The 26,907-nt window shown below is 36.5% G+C and overlaps 1 protein-coding gene across 1 annotated transcript in view; it reads right to left on the bottom strand.

The window, feature by feature from the left end:
* The window catches only part of LOC113521811 (hillarin), an 87,887-nt gene extending 66,308 nt beyond the window's left edge, over window positions 1–21,579 (bottom strand). The window contains exon 1 of the mRNA XM_031909908.2: window positions 21,246–21,579. The gene's annotated coding sequence lies outside the window, so the exon portion shown is untranslated. The remainder of the gene's footprint in view (window positions 1–21,245) is intronic.
* Window positions 21,580–26,907: the final 5,328 nt, after the last annotated feature.

The raw sequence follows: 26,907 nt of genomic DNA, 5'->3' as shown, positions 1-26,907 counted from the left end.
GATTGCAGCATTCATATCGGAGTTTACTGCAGTGTAGTAGTAATGTAAGTACAAGTATGATCTATGACGACTATTTAAAAGATGCCTTAATAATGAACTAAAATATTTTTTTATAAGTAAGAAAGTTAACGAGTAAATTGCACATGTTATATCTTCTACTAATAATTTTTCATCCACTTTTATTTACATTTTATATTTTTTTATGAAAATTAACAAAGACTTTTTGCTATCAAAACCTTAATTTACAAATCTTATTGCACTGTATGTATTAGTGCACGCTGTTTAACGTCCGAGGGGTTGTTTCGTCTGGATCAATAAAGTTCCTTCATTGTTGGACAAACAAACCGCTACATTGTCCAGGGAATGCAAATGTTTGTTTGAAACATGTAAATTTAATATATTTATAAGAATGTGTCGTCATTATAACGACTTACTGCTCGACCACAAATCCATCGACATATTCGGTACAAAATATTTGATAATTAGGAAGAACTTGTTTTCTATTTTGTAGAATACGATTGAAAATATGTTTTTTTTTATATATAGTTTTATCTTTTATATATTTATATAACATTTTAATTATTTCTTTTTATATTATGTGTTTTCTTTTAATGTATTACTCAAGCTGTGCACATAATATAATTGGATTATAACCTAGCCGAATCACAAATGTAATTATTACTTAAGTTTCTTATGGTTGTAATCTGTTTTATGTGCCAATAAAATAAAAATAAAATATAGGCGCATGTGTTTTTTATTTGGACGAATATGTATTCGATGATAATTTTTTAATATACTTATAATGGCAAACAAGCTGACGGTCCATCTGATCGAAAGTGGTAACCGTTGCCTGAAGACATGAATGACGGCAAATAATATTTCACATTGGATGGGTAAACTGTAATCGTAATTGTAAGTAAATAATATGATGCTACCCACATTTAACAATGTTGCACCAAAAGTAAATTGAACATTGCAAATGAGTGTATTTATGTTTTAGATTGTACCGTCTTATGTTAAGTCAAAGGAAGTTTTTAACTAACCACTGAGATACAGGCTTAGCCTAGTTCGGTGGCTAGTAGATGTAACTAGGTATGAATTGTTATTAAATAAAGAATTATCAATTATCAATATATATATATATATATATATATATATATATATATATATATATATATATATATATATATATATATATATATATATATATATATATATATATATATATAATATTGTAATGTTTTGGACAATAAAGAGTATCTTTCTAAAGAGTAAAGAATGTCACCATCGACAGTACAGAATATTATGTGATGCTCATGGTACCACTCTTGCGTTGTCATTCTTAAGGACTGATCTTATATGAGACGTATCATCCTAGTATAAAACAAGCCAGCTCTTCCTTACCCATGTGTGTTGTAAGAGATGACTAAAAGAATTTAATGGCGGAGGGATGTGCAGTTAGGTCCCTCTTTAGACATCACCAAAGCGTAACTGCATTTGCCATCTTGCCTACCAAGCGTGGCAACTTCTGGCAAAACCCCCCATAGTGGAGGTCTATGTTCAGCAGTGGACGGTTAACGGATGATGTAATGATATGATGAAGATGATTAAGATGATCTTTTTAATTTTTATTTGTTTATTCATTAAAAATAATTACAACATTATGACAGCAAAAGCCAAATCAATGTTATAAACCTAGTGTGCTAACATACAAAATTATAATAAAAGTATTAAACCCGACTCCAGATATTTCTGAACTGCTTCTAATATCTTTGGCAGGCTACTACTAAAAATATCAGTGATGTTTTTATAAAATTTTATAAATATTATTATTATTTAATAAATAATTTTATATATATATATATTATAATTATTCTTATATTATTATTCTCTGTATCCTGTAATTTGCCTGCCAAAGTCCCCTTTAAACCAAAACATAATTCATGATTTACAGCTATTTCACAGTAGAAATACGTTAGGGACACAATATCTTTGCAAGACGACTTTTGTAAAAATCTCCCTCTGGTTATCGAAGTACGCCATTTGTACGTGATGCAATTACACAACAACAAACATAAAAACAGACTTATATTTTTTTTTTTTTTTTTTTACAACACAGGGGGCAAACGAGCATGCGGCTCACCTGATGGTAAGTGACTACCGCCGCCCATGGTCACCCACAACACCTACGGCATTGCAGGTGTGCTGCCGGCCTTTTAAAAAGGAATAAGCTCTTTTCTTGAAGGTTATGTTGTCGTATCGGTTCGGAAATACTGCTGCTGGAAGTTGATTCCAAAGAGTGGTTGTGCGAGGAAGAAAGTGCCTTGAAAAACGCACGGTGGAGGACCGCCACTCGTCCAGATGGTTGGGATGAAATTTTAGTTTATGGCGGGTTGTACGATGGTGAAAATTTGCAGCAGGTATCAATCCGAACAATTCTTCAGAGCACTCCCCATGATAAATTCGGTAGAAGATGCACAGAGATGCAACATCTCTACGCAGTTTCAGTGGGTCGAGCCGGACAGTAAGACGCCGATCGTCAACAATTCGAGCTGCCCGACTTTGAATGCGGTCTAACGGAAGGAGCTGGTACTGTGGCGCTCCTGCCCACAGGTGAGAACAGTATTCCATGTGTGGCCTCACTTGAGCTTTATACAGTTTCAGGCGGTTTTCTGGCGTGAAATACCGTCTCACCCTATTGAGCACTCCTAACTTTTTGGAAGCTATCTTAGCCTTCTCCTCCAGATGACCGCAAAACTGGACGTCGCAAGATATATCAACGCCCAGAATTTCTAGACTTGACTTTTTATCAAGGGAAGTGCCCTGAAAGTGAGGAGATACGACAAACGGCGTCTTTTTTGCGGTAAACGCGCAGACTTGTGTCTTTTTGGGGTTAAATTGGACAAGATTTTGTTCACCCCAGATCGAAACTTGATGGAGTGAAGTTTCGATTTCAGACACAAGTCTGTTCCGGAGCTCATCGGTATGTGCCCGCGAGATCTTTGCATGACCGGTGTATAATGCATCTCCTGTACTGTCGTCCGCATAACAATGAATATCACTGATCTGTAACATATCATTGATATGCAGAAGAAACAGTGTTGGAGATAGTACACAGCCTTGCGGGACACCAGCATTCACAGGTTTTAAGTCAGAGCATGCTCCGTCGACTACGACCTTAATGCTACGTTCCTTAAGAAAGCTGGCGACCCAACTGCACAATCTCGCAGGCAACCCAAACGAAGGTAGTTTTGAGATTAGTGCCCTATGCCACACCCGATCAAAGGCTTTCGCAATATCCAGACTAACAGCTAAGGCCTCTCCCTTATTCTCGATTGCCACTGCCCATCGGTGTGTTAAATAAACTAAAAGATCACCAGCCGAGCGTCCCCGTCGAAAGCCGTACTGGCGGTCTGAGATCAGCTGGCGATCCTCTAGGTACCGGAGCAGTTGATGGTTAATAACTGATTCCATGACTTTCGAGAATAAGGAAGTGATAGCTATGGGCCTATAGTTAGCTGGATCTGAGCGGTCTCCTTTTTTAGGGATCGGATGCACCAAAGCAGTCTTCCAAAACTTTGGGACTATACCTGATGAGTAACAGAGCCGAAAAAGACGCGTAAGAACCGGAGCCAACACTGGTGCGCACGTCCTTAGCACAATTGGAGGAATGCCATCGGGCCCGCTCGACTTATGGATTTCAAGGGAGAGAAGTGCTCTACGCACTGATCTTTGCGTGAATTTAACATCCGGCATAGAGCTCCTACAACGCGGGATGGTCGGCGGTAGTTTCTCCCCGTCATCCAATGTCGAGTTTGATGCAAAGAGAGATCCAAGGAGATCGGCCTTCTCTTTGGCGTTCAGAGCCAACGAGTTATCCTCCCTGCGCAACGGTGGAAAAGATGACTGACAGAAATTCCCTTGTGCAGCTTTGGCAAGAGACCAGAAAGCTCGAGATCCCGAAGGTAAACTAGCCAATCTCTTGCCAATTCTACCAATATGCTCTGACTTCGCTGTGGCCAAAACTCTTTTGAAGGACCTAGAGGCAAAGTTATACTTCTTTTTAAGGGCACTGATGTTAGGATCTCGCGATGCCACACCTTTGGCCCAGGCTAGGAAGCACTCCTGTTTCAGGCGAGATGCTATTCTACAAGAGGCTCCATACCAGGGCTGGGATTTCCCACCGACAGGTACCACAGAGTTAGGAATAAATAATTCCATTCCCTGAAGCACCACATCGGCGATGGAATTGGCGATGGTGTTGGGATCCCCCAGTGCGAAGCAAACCTGCCTCCATGGGTAAGATGCGAAAAAAATCCGCATCTCATCCCAGTCTGCCGACCTGTAGTGCCAAACACGACGTCTACCCGTAGAACGTGGTGGAATCGGACTTATGAGAGGCACCTCACTCCGCACCAGACAGTGATCCGACGATCCAAGCGGAGCTTCGACGGAAATCACATAGTTGTCTGGGTGGGTGGTCAGCAGAAGGTCCAGCAGTGAAGGTGAATGGTCCAACACATCAGGTATTCGCGTGGGCGAGGAAACAAGCTGCGTCAGACCATAAGCCAAAGCAAAGTCATGAACAGATCTTCCCGCATAGTCGGTTGTACGTGAACCAAGCCATTCGGTATGGTGGGCATTAAAATCGCCAAGAATCACGACTTCAGCGGAAGGAATCTGTTCGAGCAGGGAATCTGTAGCCATTTGGACGTGCTCAATGAGTTGGTCGGTTTCGATGTTACCGCTGTGGGACCTATATAGGCATGCATAGACGCGAGGATGGTCATTGCAGTCTACACGCAGCCACAAAATAGACAGGTCCGTTCCTTCAAGAGTTCCAAGGCGGCGACAACAGATATCCTCTCTGACATACGCGCATACACCGGCACGCGAAACAAAACAATGTTCAAGTTTATAGCCCGGGTACGTCAGGTATGAAGTTTCGTTTTGAGAGGATATCTGTGTCTCCGTTAGAAAGAGCAATGCCGGCCGCGCCGTTTCTAGGTGATGGTGGACAGCGTTTAAGTTAGAATGTAATCCCCTGATGTTGCAGAAGCTCACATTGAGCGAAGGGGATGCCGTAGAAATCTTGCTCCGTTTGCCCTTGGTTCCAAAGAGCGGAATTTTGCCCCCCACAGAATACGCAGGGCAGCCCGAGCGTGGTTGCTCGAGGGAGGATTCTCCAGCAACATGGTTACTGGTACCTCCCTGGGGTATGTTATTTTTTTTTAATTCCACTGCCATGGTTGCGTGTTGTAAGATAGGGGGACGGGGTTGGGGAAAGGATTTTAGGAATAGGAAAGGGATGGGTATGGGATGGGTATGGGATGGGCCTCCGGACTCCCTCACTCACCATACGGAATGTGATCGCACTAAAAGTGCAACCACTTAGCGTCGGTATTCTGTGAGGGTGTGGTACTTCCCCGGTCGAGCCGGCCCATTCATGCTGCAATACCATATAGGATTACAGCTTATATCATTTCATCTTCCTACCCTTATCCCAATTATTGTATGGGGTCGGCGTAATATGTTTTTATCCATATTACAAAAAGATTTGGCTTATAGTTTTACGACCGGTCGCCTGCCTGACGTCAACCCTCTTTAGGAAACAGACAAATATATATATATATATATATATATATATATATATATATATATATATAGATATATATATAATGTTTTGGCTTCAATTATATTGCCCTTATTAAGAACCCTTATATATAATTTTTAAATATTTTCTATGTATAGATATTGTCTAGTTAGCATTTTATTATGTTAATAAGATAAGATAGTATGAAGTCAAATGTCCATGCAAGGATATGTAAATATATACGTGTATATGCATACATATAGCGTACATCTTATTCGAGCCACGACAGTGTACAATAGGCGAATTGTGTCAACATATATAGAACTTATAAATAGTGTCCAACCGAACTTTTGGTTTCGGTTTCGGCTAGTTTCGGCCAGAAATTCTACTTTCGGCCTTAGTTTCGGTATCGGCTCAAAATTAGCCGAAACTTTCGGCCGCGCCAAAACTTTGTGTGTGTATTTGTGTTGTAACTGAAAGTTATTTTTTTTAACTTTATTTCCAAGAGTAAGTCATAATTTTAAAATGTTTTTACATACTCGTATAAATATATATGATATATTTGTTATATACTTTAATTAGTGTTTACTATTACCCTTTAACTTTCTGTATGTTTGTGTAACTAATTGTGTAAAAAATACACTAGATTTCAGTATAGAAGAGAAATTTTAAATATGTTTCAGTAAATTTCGGTTTCGGTTTCGGTTTCGGCTGTAAAACGGTTTCGGTCGAACACTACTTATAAATGACATTGATTAAATCGTGAATTGTCTAAGTTACGGGTTTAGCTTCGTGACGAACTGGCCATGATTCCGTATTTAGATTCCGGGTGACTTGATGCTTATATACATATTAATATAATTTATATGTAGCAATAAATGAGGTTTATGGAGTTTTAAATTTAATGGCGTCGTTATAAATTTTATTGCATGAAAATTAAATTACATTAATACTATCAAATGTATTATTAAAAAGTAAATACAAATAAGTAGGGAGACTCACCAGAGGGAGACTTTGTACAAAAGTCGATTGCTTGGGTACGTCTGACACATTCGTGTTTCAACCGTGAAGCAGCTGTGTTTGCATGGCTGTGTTTCGGTTTGAAGGGTGGGATATGGCGTGAATTTACTGTGTACAGAGGAATAACACCTAAGTCCTCAGGAATGGCAACGCATGAGGGGTATCATGGGCGAAACAATATACTTGTTATGCCATGTTTCATTCCATTCAATGCATTCTAAGTTGTATAAGAAAGTAGTAAACTATCTTTTTCAAAAACTATCAAAATTGTACAGTTATAGAATATCTAAGTTAATTGATAATCTATTAAAAGCCACTACTAAAACGTGGAATTCTTTTCACTGCTATATAAAAGTGTACTTAATTAAGAGAATGATAAATTTCATTAGCCATAAACCGACATCACGAATGGCAGTTATTACAACAATTTTATTATTAGTTAATTTACATCACAGCGCGGTCAATAAATTGTAGCTGGTCGCGCTCTGAAAACGACTGTTAATTTTGAAATACAATACCCAGTTCTCAATTGCTCGTATTTATGCGTGCTTTATTAACACACTAGTGCGTGATATTCGAGTGTTGCTGGAGGCGTGACTAGGGGACAAGTTGCAAGCGGAAGCGGAAGTGGTAGCGGATTTATTACCAGAGAAAGACTTTGTACCAAAGTCGTTTGCATGGGCTTTTTTATGGGTGTTAATGAAATGGTAACCCCGCTTCCGCTATCGGTATACACTGGCGGGGCACCAGTAAGGGACGACCCAGAAGCAGGTCGGTTAGCTCATCGTGACAAAACCCCCTTGATTTAACCACAATGGTTTCCAGGGGGAACCGCTGGAAGGTCGACCTGATAGTGTGTAACTGAAGAGTGGTATAAAGCAGTGAAGTTATAGGGTTCGGAGGCATAATTCCACAATCTTTAGAATTGGCAACACAGAAAATATATCACAGAATATTCTATAATATCTATGGTGCCGTTCATGCCTAGATGCGACTACTGTTTTCCATATGGTAGGCCGTCAACCTGTTTGTCATTCTAAGTTACATAAAAAAAATAACTTTTCTCGCGACTTCGATTCTGTGATAGGGATATATCATGGGATGGCTGGGATAACTAGTAATCTATGTCCTTTCCCATCCCATATAGTAGGTATATGTATATCTTCTTGACTCTTCTTCTTGATCTTCAAATTTCTTGACTATTGGTTTTAAGACGTAACAAACCCAAGAGTTGGGGATAAAAGAAACTTCTAGATTAATGTAACATAGAGTTTGGTGTACCTGTGTCCTCGTATTTATTTCAAATTCGTTCAATCGTTTAAACGTGATTTACTTAATCAAACAAACACTAGATTCAATATGATGCCTACGGCCACTTTCTATCATCGGACGGCTCGCCATCGACAGGGAGTTCACCCTCATACCTTACAGTCTAAATGGTCGCGTACAACGCGGTTTCAGAGATGCTTTCTCCCACGAACACTCAGGTTATGGAATGAGCTCCCTGCCGAGGTTTTCCCGAGAGACTACAGCATGGGTATGGGTATAATACCTCTGGTATTGCAGGCGTTCATAGGCTACGGTAACCGCTTACCATCAGGTGGGCCGTATGCTTGTTTGCCACCTCAGTGGTATAAAAAAAAACTAGATCTTCTAAACATCTTATTAGCTATATCCAGAACTGGAAGATTTGCGATGATAATAAATTCAAATGGTCAAAATAGTACCCAAAGATTTCGAAGATTGCAATAGAAACATCTATTTATTTCAATCCAGGTTTACCCATTGTTGGGTATAGGCCTCTTCATGTATCCGTCAGATGACCCGATCCTTCGTCATGCGCACTCAGGTCTTGCCGTACATATGACAGAAACATACAATCGCTTATAACAAATACCGCACAGCTAAACAGCGGCAAACATTGGAACGTGCCTAAGCAATGATAATTCGAGATATGAGATATGCATATCCTATTGCTTTGATATTATTTGCTTGTTTTACTTGTCTTTTCATATTTGAAAGACAGTGAAGATGAACTGAGACATCATCATCATCATCATCTATCCACTGCTGAATATAGGTTTCTCCCATAGACTGCCATAAGGAAAGGTCTTGAGCCATCTTCATCCACTGACTCCTTCTAATGTATTTAAGGTCGTCATTCCACCTAGTGGGGAGTTGTTCTACACTGTGTCTGCCCATATGGGGTTGCCACTATTCTTTTCCATCGTTTATCGGTTCTTCGAGCTATGTGACCAGTCCATTGACACTTCAGCTTATTTATCCATTGACCTATTTCAGTCACTTTGGTTCTTTTGCGGATATTCTCATGTAAATCTGAGCATGATTATTATTTTTTTTTTTATTCACATCTCCCCTCTTAAGGAGAGGAGATGGTTATTTTACTTATTGTTAGGATCATAAATTATTGATATATGTTTAATTTACTTATGCCTTCTATTCACAGTTCTGCGTTTTGTTAATTTTTTTTATGTAACTTAGAATGGTAAATAAGCTAACCGCTCACCTGATGGAAAGTAGCAACTGTCGCCTATAGATCTGAACAGTACCATGGACATAAAAGAGTATACTGTTTCGCCCGTGATACCCCCCATGCGTTGCCATTCATGAGGACTCAGGTGTTATTCCTCTGTACCCTGTAAATTCACTGTGTTTCCATTTGAAGGTTAAGATATGGACCTTCAAACCGGTCGTCAAATATTATAAATAGATATATAATTTAATTGCATCATTAACAGCACACAAATAACAACAGACATAGATATACATGCACAAAATAAGAGAAAAAAGTATATATATACAAAGAAAGGAAAACAAATATACATCTTTTCCTTTCATGAATGGGCCACAGTAACACAAAATGGTGACAAACCAGTTTATTCCTTTCCCTTCAAAAGAGCAAAACACTGATTTTCTGTTGTGGCCAAAAGCCAACTAGTTCTTCATTCTTAATTGAAGAAACATTATTTTTTTAAACTTTCATACGGTGACGTGCAATAAAATAAGAGTTAGTCGAATCCAGTATGCACTTTTTTGTTCCGACAGGCAGTTAACAAAAACGGTACAAATATAGCCGTGTACCGTGACGAGTGACGACTGACGAGCCGGTAACGCACCAGTACCAAGTGTATACCGTAATGGTAACACACCTTGCTTGTAATTATATGCGATAGAATTAATAGAGCGACCACACATACTGTACAATTATATCTACATATAATTAACAGCCGTCTCCGTATAGTGAGTGAGTAAGAATATACCAAGAATATCCCAAAGATATCTCGAGAGGCTGCTTGTTTCCTGTCTGATCCCGGTATAGAATAGGCCACCCTTCCTTTCCCGTAGGTGTCGTAAGAGGCGACTAAGGAAAAACGAGAGATGGGCAGCATCGTCCCTCTTAAAATAATTCCAAAGCTGAACTGCGATTGCTAAACCTCCTGCTAAACGTGGCAACTACTGACAAAACTCCCTTAGGGGGAAACGTGGTAACTACTAGCTTTAAATGTGTAATGTCACGACATATTTATAAAAAGAAAAATGGTACGTAAAAAATTTAGCCTTTCGATAAAATTTGAATGACGATTACAGGATAACCATTTTCAAACATTTTAGCTACCATTTATTGACGTTTTTGGAATAAAAATGAAATCTTGTTTCATTAATAAAAGCTTCGGTTTCTTCGATATGATAACAGAATTAAACAGAATTAACAGATATGATCACTTTCACATTTCTATTAAAGTAAAAATGTCATTTATCAAATAGACTGTAGAAAGCGAAGTAATGATTGCCCCGCCAGTCAATCAGTCGAAGATCATTATATTACTTGTCAGTAATCTCATCAATAGATACATATTGCATGGCACTAATTTCTTTTGATGGAAGCGCCTATACCTAGACTATCAGAGGGAAACTCTACAAAATTGTCCATATTTCAAAGGCACTTCTGTTTTACATATTAAATTTTGAAGTTGAGCATTCTATTTTGGTGTGAAGGGTGCAATATGGTTGTGAAATTATCAGCTACTACGATTTTTTTATGATGACGAAGTAAGCATATATTTTTGTGACCATACCTTTTTGTTCTCAGGATATTAAGAGAGGCAAATAACGGTTTATGGATTTAAGCAAAAAACATCTTTTCTATAGGAAGAACTAAATAATTCACTATATTAAATTGCCTGTCCAGTGTATTAGTAATATCTATTGGGTATTATTATATACATATTATTATTAGAGTATCGAGTAGTAGAGATAAAATTTTGACATAACATTTCAAGGACCAATAATGCGGGAATACTGCTTTCAGTAGTCTTTTCGCCCTGTAGTCTCGGAATACAATGCACCACCCCTGCCTTTCCCGTGGGCGTCGTAAGAGGAGATTAGGGGAAATTAATGGTCGAGGTAGTTACTTCGACCATTAATTTCCCCTGCAGTTGTCAACATCAGCCAAGAAGCTGCAACTACTGGCAAATCCCCAATTAGGGAAAGCCCTATGTTCAGCAGTGGACAGTTAACGTCTGATATGGTGATAATGATGATGATGAATGCCTTTAGTATTGCATGACATCGTTGGCTGCGGCACCGAAACTTTTAACTCTGATATTTGATATAAGCATACTTTTAAAGTGGAGAAGGACATAGACTATTTTCTTAAATATGTAAATTGTTCGGATAAGTAGGATAATTACGGTCGCGCAGAAGGAAACGCAAGTAAAGACGAGTTTGACAATAAAAAAAGACAAAGTCGTACACGATTTTGGAAATTATGGTCATTAAATAGAAACAAAATGACATCATTTATAATAGCTGGTCCACATTTGACACCAAACGCGTTTCCATATGTGTTTTTAGAAAAGATTCAATCGTACAAAATTTGCTAATCCTACCGAAATAGCCAAGTATACATTTATCTATAAAACTTGTTAGGTGTTGAATGCAGTCATAGGATAATTTGAATCGTGAACAATAATTTTGTAGAAATAAAAATGGTTATTATATAGATATTTTTTTAATGTTAATTTATCTAAAAAAGTTTCAAAATAGTTGTTTGAATGTTTTCGTATGATGACGGAGTCAGAATAAAATATTACCAATTGTAATAATTTTCACTATGTCATGTAGTCCCGGCATGGAATAGACCACCCTTTCCTTTCCCATGGATTTCATAACTACTGGCAAACCTTTTATGGAGGAGTCTTGTGTTTAACAGTGGATAGTTAATAGTTGATTTGATAACGATGATAATAGTTAAAGCAACACTGTTCAATTAAATAGTCTTATGTATATTGCAGTAAGAGAATTTGCTGTGATGATGAATTCTAATACAAGCATATTGGAATATTATATATACTTTTTTTAAATTTTATTTATTTTCATATATTTACTTCTCATTAATATTATAAGTGTGAAGGTGGTTTTTTGGTGGTTGGTTGCTTTCATTGGTTTGTTTGTTTGTTCTTGGCATCTTAATGGCTTGACAAATCATCATGAAATTTGGTTTAGATATATTATAGGCGATGGGGAAGGATATAGGCCTACTTTTATCCCGGTTAATGAACATATTTCGATGAAGTTGTGGGTAAAATTAGTAAATTATAAACAGTTTATGATCAGATTCCATCAAATAAAGTTTTTTTAAGAGCTATTTGTAAATCATTGATAAAGAATCTATTTCTAAATGTATAAAAAACAATAGAATTCTCTGTCTAGGATTACCTAGATAGGATACCATTTTTAGAGCTTGGATGTATATATTTATAGAGTTCTTTATCTAAATTTCGAGTTCCTTTTTTAAATTAAGTGTTGTCACCAGGCGGATTATTGGCAATCGATAAAAATAAATCAGATCCAATATGGCGATTTCAATGGATATCTAACCGTATTGGTTGTAGGTGACCGTTTTGGTCATTGGTCAATGGGTGTGTAATATGCGAGCGTGGGACCGGCGTGGGCTGCTACTGGCTTGATCTCGAACTACTTTTACTTATTGCTCAATGATCGTACTGTAATCTGATGAGGAATTCTGTGGGTCGACAGGTGAAATAACAATAGTCACCGTTCCTATACGCTATTATTATAATAAATGCGAAAGTTTATAACGATGGATAAATAGATGTTTTGTTCTTTCACGCAAAAACTATTGAACGGTATTGAACCAAATTTGATATACGGGTAGGTTATATACTAACTTAGTATGTAAAATTCTTTATATATATAATTCACGTTAAAGGAAGGATGCAGTCAGTAATTAGAATACTACTTGTAAATAAGAAGTTTGGGAGGGAAGGGATTGTTAGTAATGGGGAGGTTAGTCCCCATTGCTATCAATATACCCTATCAGGTCGACCTCCACGTGGTCCCTTTCCCGTAGTCCCTTTGGAAACTATCGTGACTAATTTATCGTTGAATTCGTCACTGACTTGCCTTTTCATCTTCGCTTATCATCACATGTCATTAAAAATGGCACCCATTAAAAAAATAGGAAATCTGTAAAATTTAAATTGTTAATTTTTAGACTAGGCGTAGGTAATATGGATACCGATTTGATATCTATATTGGTTTCCTCTAAACATTGGTGGCGCAAAAAAGGTCATTTTGATATCACCCATATCGATCGGATATCTGTTTTCGAATATCGAAGTCTGTAATGCAATATTATTATTTGAATAACAGGCTTTTAACATATTCGTTATTGGATCAATATATATATATATATATATATATATATATATATATATATATATATATATGTAACTAATATATTTTGATATTGCATATTCCTATTTTAGATATAAACTTGAAATATAATTAAAATGAAGAGATTTTCTATCAAAAGAAGAAATAACAGATTTACAACTTTTTATTTATATACTTTTACCCACGATATTGTCCGAGTGATCGAGATATGTACATTAACTGGAATAAAAAGTACCCTATATCCTTCTTAACACCATATATGTAGTACTTGGTTTTTTGCAAGTTTCATAGTGTTTTTTTTTTGATGGGTGAAAATAGTATGGTAACCCCGCCTGCGCTAACGGGATACGCTGACGGAGCACCAGTGAAGGGTGATAGATGAGAATGAAAACAGGCCAGTTAGCCCATCATGATGAATTCATCAGGAATTAACCATGATAGTTTTCAGGGAGAACCGCGAGGAGGTCGACCTGGTTGGGTATATTGCTAGCAATGGGATTCTCAGTCTCCATTACTAACAATCCCTTTCCCCCAATTTCATAGTGTTTGGTTACGCTGTTAAGGCGCTATGAAGTAACAAACAAACAATATCACCAGTTAAAAAAAACACTATGCAAATGGTGCAAATCTTAGTCATTTTAGTGCTTGTAAACGGCGGCTATCTTACAACATCAAAGGTCATCTACATTTCAGCGTTAATTAGTATTAAATTAGTACAGCCGCGCAAGGTTGGTGCATACGAGGTGAAACTTGTATATTTATTACGAAATAATAATAATAATATTTATTTAAACAGACAAAATAAGGCCCATTTTGTTAGTTATAAATTGACTTAACCTATATTGGTAAATGAGCGGTCATGACGCTCTTGCACTGATAACCTGTCCCATCCAACATTCTAGGATGGGACAGTTCATTTTACCAGCAATTGTCTTCAGGACACTGTTTGAGCTAACACGCACCCTATCCAACAGCGAATCAATTAGTTTGCGCCGTATTGCGTAAAAATCATTGAAATACGTACGTAATTCCTTATATACTCGTATTTTATTATAATTGTTTTTATTTCTAAATGTGTAGGCCCGACATAGGATGGGTCACCCCTTTCTTTCTTGTGGGTGTCATAAGAGGCGAATAAGGGAACTTAATGCTCGGGGGATGAGCAGTAGAGTCTCTTTTTAAACACCACCAAAATCTAATCGCGGTTACCAACCTGCCTGTCAAAGATGGCTACACTCTGCTGTCTATATCTCGACTAGTCAGTTCCTTAAGTTGCTCCTACGACATCCACGGGAAAGGAATGGGTGGGCCATTCTACAGTGGGATTTCACACAATTGTTTTTATTTCTAGCTGTATAGGCCCGGCATAGGATGGGTCACCCCTTTCTTTCTTGTGGGTGTCATAAGAGGCGACTAAGGATACTGAATGCTCGGGAGATGAGCAGTAGAGTCTCTTTTTAAACACCACCAAAATCTAATCGCGGTTACCAAGCTGCCTGTCAAAGGTGGTTACACTCTGCTGTCTATATCTCGACTAGTCAGTTCCTTAAGTTGCTCCTACGACATCCACGGGAAAGGAATGGGTGAGCCATTCTACAGTGGGGTTTCACACGGTAGTATTTTTATATATTATTTGTTATCTCCTAACTGACGCCAGTTTTTTTTTGATGCGTGAAAATGATATGGTAACCCCACCTGCGCTAACGGCAGAGCACCAGTGAAAGGTGATAGATGAGAATGAAAACAGGCCAGTTAGCCCATCATGATGAATTCGTCAGGAATTTACCATGATAGTTTCCAGGGAGAACCGCGAGGAGGTCAACCTGGTTGGGTATATTGCTAGCAATGGGATTCTCAGTCTCCATTACTAACAATCCCTTTCCCCCAACTGACGCCAGTTATAAACCATTTTGGATATTGGTCCTATAGAAATTCTATCAAAATCGATTACGTAGTTTAGTTTTTAAATCAAAATAACTGGTTTTATCACGATTGAAGTTAGTTTTTTTGTGGAACACAATCTTTTTATTAGTAAGTACATTGCACAATACTTTCAACAATTCCGTACCGATTTTTATGATTCTTAAACTAAATCAAAATAGACATTTACACGCAACTATTGCTTCATCCTCTTTCATAACTCATCTAAGGCGGTCACATTAATCAGTTCATTCATTTATTTCATATTCCACCTCTCACATTCCAAGTGCCAATAAAACACTCGTCACTATGCGTTTGTGGGCATGAAAAGTATGCGATTTGTTATGCATTTCGTTCACCTTTTCGAGTTATTTTTGCATAATTCCAACCGGTTTTGTATTAAGTAGACGTATCCAATACGTATCTATCACTTGCACAATCAGTATGTAGGTACCTGTCTTTGATAACATTGGTGGCAGAGTTTCTACTAATTTCAATATGTTAGCCCACTTGGCTTTATTTGAAATTGGAGCTCTACACAACCTGTTTTGGGGCCCTTTATTGCATTGTACAGTCTGATGATTAACGGTGAAGGCATCATCATGTCAGTCTTTAACTGTCCACTGCTGAACATAAGCTTCCCTCTAGAGGTATCTTTCCAATAGTTACCACGCTTGGCTGGCGGATCGATAACCGCAGTTAGGCTTTGAAGACGGACGCTGCTGCCCATCACTCGACCTACCTTAGTCGCTTATTACGACACCCGTAGGAAAGGAAGGGATGACCTATTCTATGCTAGGACCACACGGGTACAGATTTTATTATTGAAAGATGGAAGTAGAATTTATTTATTTATTATAAGAGATAGAGAAGAGAGAGACAGATAAGGTAATTTGCATAAAAAAATATGTATAAAAAACTTCAATGTGAAAGGAAATATGATAAATACATCCAGCCCGATAAATGTCACGGCTAAATAGCTATGAATACTCGTATTATAATGCCAATAAAGCAAGCGCTGTAATTGATATTTTTTTTTTATACAACTTAGAATGGCAAACAAGCTGACGGCCCGCCTGATGGAAAGTGGTAACCGTCGCCTATAGACATGAGCAGTACCATGGACATAACAGAGTATACTGTTTCGCCCCCCATGCGTTGCACTCCCTGAGGACTCAGGTGTTATTCCTCTGTACCCAGTAAATTCACGCCATATCCCACCCTTCAAACCGAAACACAGCCGTGCAAACACAATTTTTTCACGGTAGAAACACGAATGGGACAGAACCCATGCAATCGACTTGGTTCTTTAATATTGTTGGATTAGTTATTTGTTTTTTTAATGCACCAAGTACTTCGAAAAAAAATCAAGTTTGATAAAAAATAAAATTAAAAAAAAACATACTTAGGAGAAACATATTACGCTTAGGAGAGAGGATATAATAAACTCACAAACGGTTTTATGACGTAGCAACAGCATTTATAGTTCGCTCGCAACAAACGTCGGCTTTGCAAAAAAAAAAAGCTACGATAATATGAATCGTGCTCGGCATTAGATTACCAAATTTCGATAGTTTTTGTCACATCCGCGTGATAGGTGGCTTTTCGCCAATGTCCGCAGAAGAAATTGCTTTAACCAGACAATGACAATTTGTGTTACTGTGTATTTCTGTTTGTTTATTTGTATAAGCTTTATTGTACATTCATATTTGAAAAATTGGTTATAAAAAAATTACGAAGTACACAGTAGGCACGGGTGATATGGATACCGATTAAATATCTATATATTGGGTTTCACTATCGGATATCTGTTTTCGAATATGTTAAAAGTTAGTTATCCAATTTTTTTGTTTTGGATAACAGATTTACCATATTCGTTATTGGACTAGTATATACGTAGATATTGTAACTAAAATATATAGATATTACTATATATTATCCGCCCTCTAGTGTACAGGTGAACTAGAAAGAGCCTAGAAAGGTTTTCTTCCAATCAACCCAATGAGAATCAAGAAACAAAGATAGGAAAATTATAATAAGCTAGCCGTATCCCGCGGCTCTGCCCGTGTGAGTCAGTACATAAAGTAGGTGTTAAGTTAGGAAATGAGCTGTTTAATTTGTCCGTATTTTCAGCTGACTTAAAAAAAAAAGGAGGCTCTTAATTAGATTTTTTTATGTTTATTAACTTATAACTCCGTCAGTTCGAAACCGATTTAGAAAATTATTTTTTTTATCTGAAAGAATATACTTACAGATTGATCTCACAGAAATTTTATGAAACTCGATCGAATAGTTAAGTTTTTAGATCAGAATAATTGGTTTTTAACAATTGAAGTCGGTTTTTTGAAGGCGTTTAGAGTCTTTTTTACATGTGGCACAAAACGTGCGTGAACAAAATGACAGTCGGAGATTGATGTCTAAGTTGGAGGGTTGTGGAACTTCTGGTAGTAAAAGTTGTAGCCAATATTCGACTGTTGGCTGTCACAAACATACAAATGGTAGCGGAATTCTAATCAAACAACTAGTGATGGAAAGTGGTAATTGGTAGTGTTTTCAAATATTTACTTTCTTACTGCGTTCACATGTACACCATACAAACTTCAAGTTTGTATGGTGATCTCTGTGAGTCCAAAACCATTCGCTGGTGGCCCAGTTGAGTATTCAATACAAATTATTGACTTTAAACATTGTAGCAATGTAAATTTATGTGAAACTTGCACTAGACTTTCTGAATTGGTTCAGAGAATTCTTTTCGAAATCGATGGTGTTTACTTCCGTGTTGGTTTCATATTAAATACTTTGTCTGATACTGATGTTTCTCTTATGTCTGAGTAGGTCCGAGTTTATTTTATTTATTATTTATTATATATATATATATATATATATATATATATATATATATATATATATATATATATATATATATATATATTCATATATAATAGATAGATAGATAATATATATAATAGAGAATAGAAAGGGGGGAAGGGATTGTTAGTAATGGGGTCTAATGAACCCATTGCTAGTAATATACCCTATCAGGTCAACCTCCATGCGGTTCCCCCTGGAAACCATCGTGGTTAATTCTAGTGGAATTCGTCACGATGGGCTAACTGACCTGCTTTCATCCTTATCTATCATCGCTCACTGGTGCCCTGCCAGCGTATACCGATAGCGCAGGTGGGGTTATCATTCCATTATCACCCATTAAAAAAAATAAAAAAAATAGAGAATAGAAGAGGCAAAATGCTGGGCCATCTTATGCGACATGACGATTTTTTAAAGAGTATAGTAGATGGAAAAATGGAGGGCAAAAGAGGAAGACCGAGGATTAACTACATGGGACATATAAAAGAAACACTAGGTGTTATGTCGTATAGGGAGATCAAGGATATGGCCTGGGATAGAGCTGGCTGGTAGAAGATGCATGAATTAGTTGTACGGACAAGAGGAAACTCTTAAATGAAAAGAAGATATAAGTATATATAATGTAGGTAATATGAGTATTATATATATATATATATATATATATATATATATATATGTTATTTTTTAATTATTGTTTTAATTTTATATTGTTTATTACGTTACACCGTCAATTACATATATTTTCTGTTATTCCTGTCTACGGTTGACTGGTAGATAACGCCCTAAATGTTAAGTCGCTATTTACACTTTCTAACAAAAATTAAAAAAAATTAAATAATTCTAATATAGAAATTTTGTTCCAAATTATCTTTAAATACAAAATAATGAATAAAAACCACAAGCCTTGATTCCAGCGTTAAACTAGTACAATGCCTTCTTTGGCCTTGACATCTAAATATGTACAGTTGAAATATATACCACTCATTGACTGACGAAATTTCGAACAGACTGTCTCCATAGTATGTATTTTTTTTAATAGGTGAAAATTGAATAATCACTCGCCTGCGCTATCGGTATATGTTGGCGGGTCACCTGTTACAGATGATAGGTAAAAATGAAAGCAGGTTAGTTGGCCCATCGTGAAAAATTCAATAAAAATGAACCATAGCGGTTTCTAGGGAGAACCGCGTGGAAGTCGACTTGATAGTGTATATATTGCTAGCAATGTGGCTTTTAGACCCCATAACTAACAATTCCTTTCCTCTATTATTAGTCAGTGTCAAGGTTTTCGTTCACTCATCTCCGAAACTGATTAACCAATTTGAATAAATGCTCTATTTTGAAATATAGGATAGTTTTGTTTTTGGTAAAGTAATTTTCACCGGGACAGCTAATTGATAATAAAGTAGTCGACAGATGTCGTTCTGTCAAAAGCTATTAGACTCTACTGGCAGTTAGGAACAGTTTGTACCTATATGAAATAAAAAAAAACATTTGTTTTTTCGGCCAATTATTCAAATTTTCTCTTTATAAGAACAACCAGAGGGAGACTTTGTACAAAAGTCGATTGCTTAGGTACCTCTGTCCCATTCGTGTTTCTACCGTGAAGCAGTTGTGTTTGCATGGCTGTGTTTCGGTTTGAAGGGTGGGATATGGCGTGAATTTACAGGGTACAGAGGAATAACACCTGAGTCCTTAAGAATGGCAACGCATTGGGGGTATCATGGGCGAAACAGTATACTCTGTTATGTCCATGGTACTGCTCATGTCTATAGGCGACGGTTACCACTTTCCATCAGTTATCTATTATTGGGCCAATATATGTATAGATATTTGAATTACAATATATAGATATTGCCTACCCTTAATCCTTGGGTATCTACTAATATTATAAATGTGAAAGTGAGTGTGACTTGGTCACAGTATTTGGCTTTGAGAAGGACATAGATATATTATTTTTTATCGCATTCAATTTGTACGCGCCGATTTTATGACTTTTATGATACCGACACAAAAAATAAGAGTTAAATTTTTTGTGGTGTTTGGAGCATTAACAGGTTGTGATAATGATGATGATGATGATGATGATGATGAAGATATATTTAGAAGTCACGTAAAAGTAGTAAAGATAATAACTAAAACGAATTAGCGGGTAATTGTTAATTTTTACATGTTATTTTGTAATAGAACATTATCGGGGGCAAAGGGATTATTAGTAATGGAGACTGAGAATCCCATTGCTAGCAATATACCCAATCAGGTCGACCTCCTCGCGGTTCTCCTTGAAAACTATCATGGTTAATTCCTGATGAATTCATCATGATGGGCTAACTGGTTTGTTTTCATTCTCATCTATCACCCTTCACTGGTGCTCCGCCAGCGTATCACGTTAGCGCAGGCGGGGTTACCATACCATTTTCACCCATCAAAAAAAAAATAGAACATTACATTAGAAACAATGAAAAAAAATTAAAAGATATATTTTTTTTAATTGTATAATTAAAATAATTGTATAAGTTTAAACGACTGTGTATTAATTTTTTTTAACTGTTTCATACAGACAAAAAATGTTTTTTTTTTTACTCTCAGTTAACTGTGTTCTGTCAAAAAGTGCTTCGCAATGGCTACCACAGTTCAGAGGTAATAGAATCTATGACCTCAACATGTTGTATGCCAACATTTTGTTACATAGGTTCTAATAACTTGGATATAACAAGTTTCAAGTGTTTATATCTTTATTTATAGTGATGATATAAGTATCGCAACCTTAAGGCTAAGGTTTCAGAATTAACAATTTTATTGCTGTTACTCGTTGCCATTTACATATTAATTGTTATTTTTTTCTTCACTCATGGAAATACGGGTTGTAAATAGATAACGTTTTATAGGGGTTAACGATCTTACACTTGCTCGGTGAGAATCGGAGTTGATGATACATTAATCGAAATGAAAACGACAATAAATAGCAAATATTGAGCATTTTCTTAACAATAGAATTTACAGTTATTGTTCATACGTTTCTCTTATTACTTGTTTAAAATATATTGGGCAAAGGCGACATCAATATACAGCTATGTTTAGACTAAAAAAGAAAAAGTGTCTCGACTGTAACATTTCAACTTACAATTTGGTTTCAGGTAGGTGTGCTATACAGCCAAAATATGGAATTTACGTGTAATACAATCTGTGGTGAACTTTATAACATTTACATCAACGTTCCATCGGATCCCACAGTACACAATACAACAGCCACACGCGCTAACGGAAAAGAAATGGAATCCCACAACGGTACATTTGTGCACTTTTGAAAATTTAGAAACCGAACGTGAGTGATTCTTTCATTTTTATATTTGAATGTCATTCGAAATTTGAATGTTTAGCACAGAACACCTGTCAGGTGAGCGCGTCTCGTGTAACGGGCGTACGTACGGCGCGCGACGCGAGCGGGGGCCAGCCGAGGACTGATTGTTTACGGTCGGCCTCGCGTCAACTTTAACAAAGAATTTATAGCGGTAAATTTATTTTTTCTATCACATTTTATACATTTATTCACGCAGCTTCACTGAGGCAATATATAAAAAAATAAATTTAAAAAATAATTGAAAATAATGTGGTTGATATTACTGTAGAATTCTTTAGTAAAACTTCAATGTTTTTCCATTATAGATAATCCTATCTCATTTGTTGAATTTACACAGTATGCATGTATTTTTTTTTACTTTATTGTTATATTTTCCTCCTTACATGAGTCAGGAACGTAGGAAATAACTTTGTCCATTAGATGATCCCCAGTTTAGTTAGTTAAGCTATAGTCCGTCACCCATAATAAATGGGTAAATAAACTCTATGGGTGTATTATATTTTAGAAATTCATAAGCAACGGAAAAGAAAAGTTCTTTCAATACTCCGCCTATTTTGAAGCAACGAAAGGTAAATATGTTGCAGGTAATCGTTAAATTGTATATGGATCAGGTTTATTTCTCATGGCAGACTATGGAGGAGGCCAATATTCTACAGCATAAAGCATTATTATTTTATTATTTTATCCTTTAAAAAACTAAAGAATGAATATCTGGAAACGTAACTAAAACTAACAAAACAAACTCGGTACTACCAATTTACTGAAGAACAAACAGAAAAACCAAACCAAAAGAAACAAAGACCAATTACCTTAAATACCTTACCTTATTCATGAAAACTAAAACCTGTTTTAGCTATTGAAGTGCTTTGCCATTTCTTTTCAAATTAAGAATTTAGCGCAAAAAGAGACAACTGAAACTACGTAGACTCTTTGCATTTCTATGCATCTTTTATGTTTTATAAGTAAAAAGAATTAACGCTATCATTAAAGTAGACTATAGTAGTTTACTTGAATTACGTCAACGTTTCGACTAAGTTGCCGATTCGCCACAAACTAAAGTTCCATCCCAACCATTTAGATGAGTGGCGGTCTTCCACCATGTGTTTTTCAAGGCAGTTTCTTTTATGAATGCTTTGACCTTCAAACAGTTGAACTCCCAGCAGCAGTATTGCAGAACTGATACGACATCGTAACCTTCAAGAAATGAGCATATTTTTTTAAAAGGCCGGCAAAACATCTATTGGTGTTATGTGTTGTTCTCCCAGTAGCCATGGGCGGGTATAGTAATTTACTATCAGGTGAATCCTATACTTGTTTGTCCCCTATGTTAGTTTGAGAAGGTGGACGATTTTATGAGTAAGGGGTTTATTTATAATACAATATTTACCTATTTCCACAACTGGCATTATTTTACTATTCTTTGCCAATCCACCGGTGGTCGAGGTAGCACGGCCAGTCCGCACATCGTCCGCTCGGGACGCAATCGTCCACTAGAGAAAGTATTACCATTATTACATCTTCTCACAACCGTGCCCGAGCACATTCGACTTTGTGTATTAAGACATAAAGTTAATATTAAATTGTAAGCACTCGTTATAACTTGCTGGTCTTTTTACGAATATGTGACCTTTCATTTCACCTTGTGTCGTTAACTTGTATGGACTGTAAGATATAGGAAGTTTGTATTTTAGAATAGAGATCAATAAGACCAGTCATGTGTTCAATCTAAGCAGATATCCTTATTGAAATTATACATATGAAAGTGAGTTTGTTTCTTTGTTACTTCTTAACGTTTTAACGAGTAAATAATCACTATAAAATTTGGTATACATGTGCTATATAAAATGTACATAAGCCTCTTCCATAAACTGCCCTAAAAAACGGCCTTGAGCCACCCGCATCCACTGACTCCCTGCAATGCATTTTAGGTCGTCACTCCATCTAGTGGGGGGTTGTCCTATACTGCGTTTGCCCATACACGGTCGCCACTCAAGAACCTTTCTTCCCCATCGGTTGTCGGAAATATATATTATTGCAACTTAATGGTCAATGGGTAGCAGCGTTCCTTTTAAACTATCTCTAAAAGTCTAACTGCGGTTGCCAAGCGTGGCAACTACTTGCAAAACCCCCCTTATGGAGGAGGCTTGTGTTCAGCAGTGGACAGTTAACGGTTGAAATAATAATTGTCCTATTGGTATTTTTTTTTCTGTTAAATTCTACTGTAATCGTTTAGGGGGAATAATAAATAGTATTCCCCATTTATATACAAGGAGAATTGCTCAAAAGATAAGCAAGCTTAAATGACAACCGATGGAGGAAAAATGTTTTTGAGTAGCGACCATGTACAGATAAAGGCAATAAAAGGCAACCTAGATGAAGTGAGGATCTCAAATGTATTGCAGAGAGCTGCATGCTGTATACAGGTGACTCAAGAGTGTTCTTTATGGCAATCTATTGGTGAGGCCTATGTTCAGAGTAGAGTTAATAGCTGAAATGAATGAATGAATATATATATATATATACATTATTATTAGAATGGCAAACAAGCTGACGGTCCACCTGATGGAAAGTGGTAACCGTCGCCTATAGACATGAGCAGTACCATGGACATAACAGAGTATACTGTTTCGCCCATGATACCCCCCATGCGTTGTCATTCCTGAGGACTCAGGTGTTATTCCTCTGTACCCAGAAAATTCACGCTATCTATATTTGCCTCTGTATATTTGTTTTCTGCCACCACTATTGTCTTTACATTTACCAGTCTAATATCAAGACAAAATTCTATTTAAAGTTTTCATACGAATTTGATGATATTTAAAGTTCATTGACCGGTCTGCAGCTAGCTGTGACATTCCTAATTTAGGAATTACGTCAGCACATAGATAAATCCGTTGTTTGCCAAGTTCTATAACGGAGGAGGAATCCGAGAATCGTGATATCGTGGTGGACATGAACCTCTTTAAAGTTTAGCTGGGAATCGAATCAGTACTTATTAATACAGTACCTAGCCAATAATGATTTTGCATGCTTTAGACTATAAGGCGAACATTTGTCCTTCACCAGAAGTACCTTTATACAAAAGTCGATTGCTTGGATATCTCTATCGTGAAGCAGTTGTGTTTGCATGGCTGTGTTTCGGTTTGAAGGGTGGGATATGGCGTGAATTTACTGGGTACAGAGGAATAACACCTGAGTCCTCAGGAATGGCGACGCATGGGTGGTATCATGGGCGAAACGGTATACTCTGTTATGTCCATGGTACTGCTCATGTCTATAGGCGACGGTTACCACTTTTCATCAGGTGGACCGTCATCTTGTTTGCCATTCTAAGTTGTATAAAAAAAATTGTACTTCACAATAGATCAATATCTGTAAAAACAATCTTCTGGCATATAAACAAATCTATCTATCCGTAGTGAAGTAACTATACGATCTAAAGCCCGTAATAAATTCATCAGATGGGACCTTCCCTTTAAGTAAAAAAGTTTGATATTGTAACATAATAAAATTTTTATATATTACCAAAGCCTAACTGCCGTTGCTAACACGCCTGCTAAGCGTGGCAACTACTGGCAATATTTATGGGGGAGGCCCATGTTTAGCAGTGGACAATTAATGACTGATATGATGATAATGACATCATTATATAAATATGCATGCTTACCAACACTATTACAAATAATGTGTCTATTTTTGGTTTTATTTAACAATACTTTCTTTCTTTCTTTATTCTTTATTGTACACATAAGGTTATTGAAATGGAAAAATAAACATAATAGTTAAGTGCACAATACTTTGTTAAAATCTTGATATTTTATTTATATAATTTGTGTATGTTCTTCGAGTTAATACTCTAATTTCTTAAATTGATTATTTTACAAAATTTGCAATGTAGGTGGCTCAGAACCATTCTTTATGACAGTCAATGGAAGAAGAGTGACCTAATACCCTATTAAGCCCATATTAATAGGCCTGTTAAACCTCATTAATAACAATCTCTTTCACCTTAACTTCTGTATGTATCTGTTAACAAATTATTTTAAAAAGTCATTGTTTCTCTGTTCAATTCTGACCACTATGGTATATTTTTGTGTATATATTAGGCAATATCTTCTTCAATTTTGAATTTAGTCGACTCTTACGACATATACAAGAAAGAAAGAGGTTGCCTCGGTGGTTGGTGGTGTGTGGGCTTGGTGGTATGGTTGAGAGGCGAAATAATGGGTTAATGGATTCTATTTATGATGATTTCTGCATTTATTAATATAAAAAAAAAAACTAAAGAAAATAAAAATACGTCAAATAACAAAATATTTTATTTAAGTTACTCGTTGATGTCTTTTATATGGTAATCAGCGGATCTGAGTCAGGATTTATCACAGAGTAATTTTATTACGTTTTCCAATTTATCTATCTCTTTCTGTTAGTTTTCAATTATTGACCTTTAATAGAAATAAAAAATACATAAGCGTATTTAAGGGGGAGCTGAAGCTGTGCCCACACCAGGATTCGTCGTAGGGGCTGGGGGGGATTGTTACTAATATGAACTAACAAATCCATTGCTAGCAATATAGCCTTTCAAATAGATCTTCATGTAGTGCCCCCTGGCGTGTTTATTACGATAGGCTAACTGATCTGCCTTTTCATTCTTACCTATCATCTCTCACTGGTACTCCGCCAGCGCATACCGTTAGCGCAGGCGGGGTTACCATTCCATTACAATCGAATAAAAAAATACACCAGATTCGTCCGATGCCCGTCTCAGGAGGCAAGTAGAGGCTTTAACTATACGCAAAGGCATGTCTTAGAGTACATAATGTCTTTTTTAATCTTAAATGCGCCAATTAATAAATATTAATAAATTATTTTAATGAATTTTTTTCAACACATTCGAATATTTTTGAATTGGTTTTAAAATTTTAACGGATAGACGTGACATAGTTTTGTATTCGTGTCTACCGCAATGGCCGCATTGTAATATATACATTTACGATTATTATCCCCTTTGAGAATTTTTTAAAAATAAATCCTTCTAATATTATAAATATGAAATTGAATTTGTTTGTTTGTTCATTACCTGTTAACGTATTAAACAATCATTATAATTTTTGGTACACACATAGCATACGGTACGGAGAAGAATATAGATTATTTTCTAACCAAATCAGTGAGCATATCACGGTCACGCGAATGAAGTCGCGGGTAAAAGCGTATTACATATATATATTTATATAAAGTACCAATAAATATCTTTATCATAAGGTTGCCTGGAAGAGATCACTATTTAGCGGTAAGGCCGCCCATTGTTGCCTCTTTATCTTGCTTGTAATGAAGTTTATGTAATTTAGTAGCAATTTTCTTTTGTATACATATTGTTAATCTTTATAATCTGTATTATTTTTTTAAGGAGTTTTTATTCATT

This window comes from Galleria mellonella, unplaced genomic scaffold, assembly GCF_026898425.1.
Source record: "Galleria mellonella isolate WM207_F2 unplaced genomic scaffold, CSIRO_AGI_GalMel_v1 utg63, whole genome shotgun sequence".
Taxonomy (NCBI): domain Eukaryota; kingdom Metazoa; phylum Arthropoda; class Insecta; order Lepidoptera; family Pyralidae; genus Galleria; species Galleria mellonella.
Note: the sequence above shows the minus strand (reverse complement) of the source record. Positions and strands in the feature narration are given on the sequence as shown.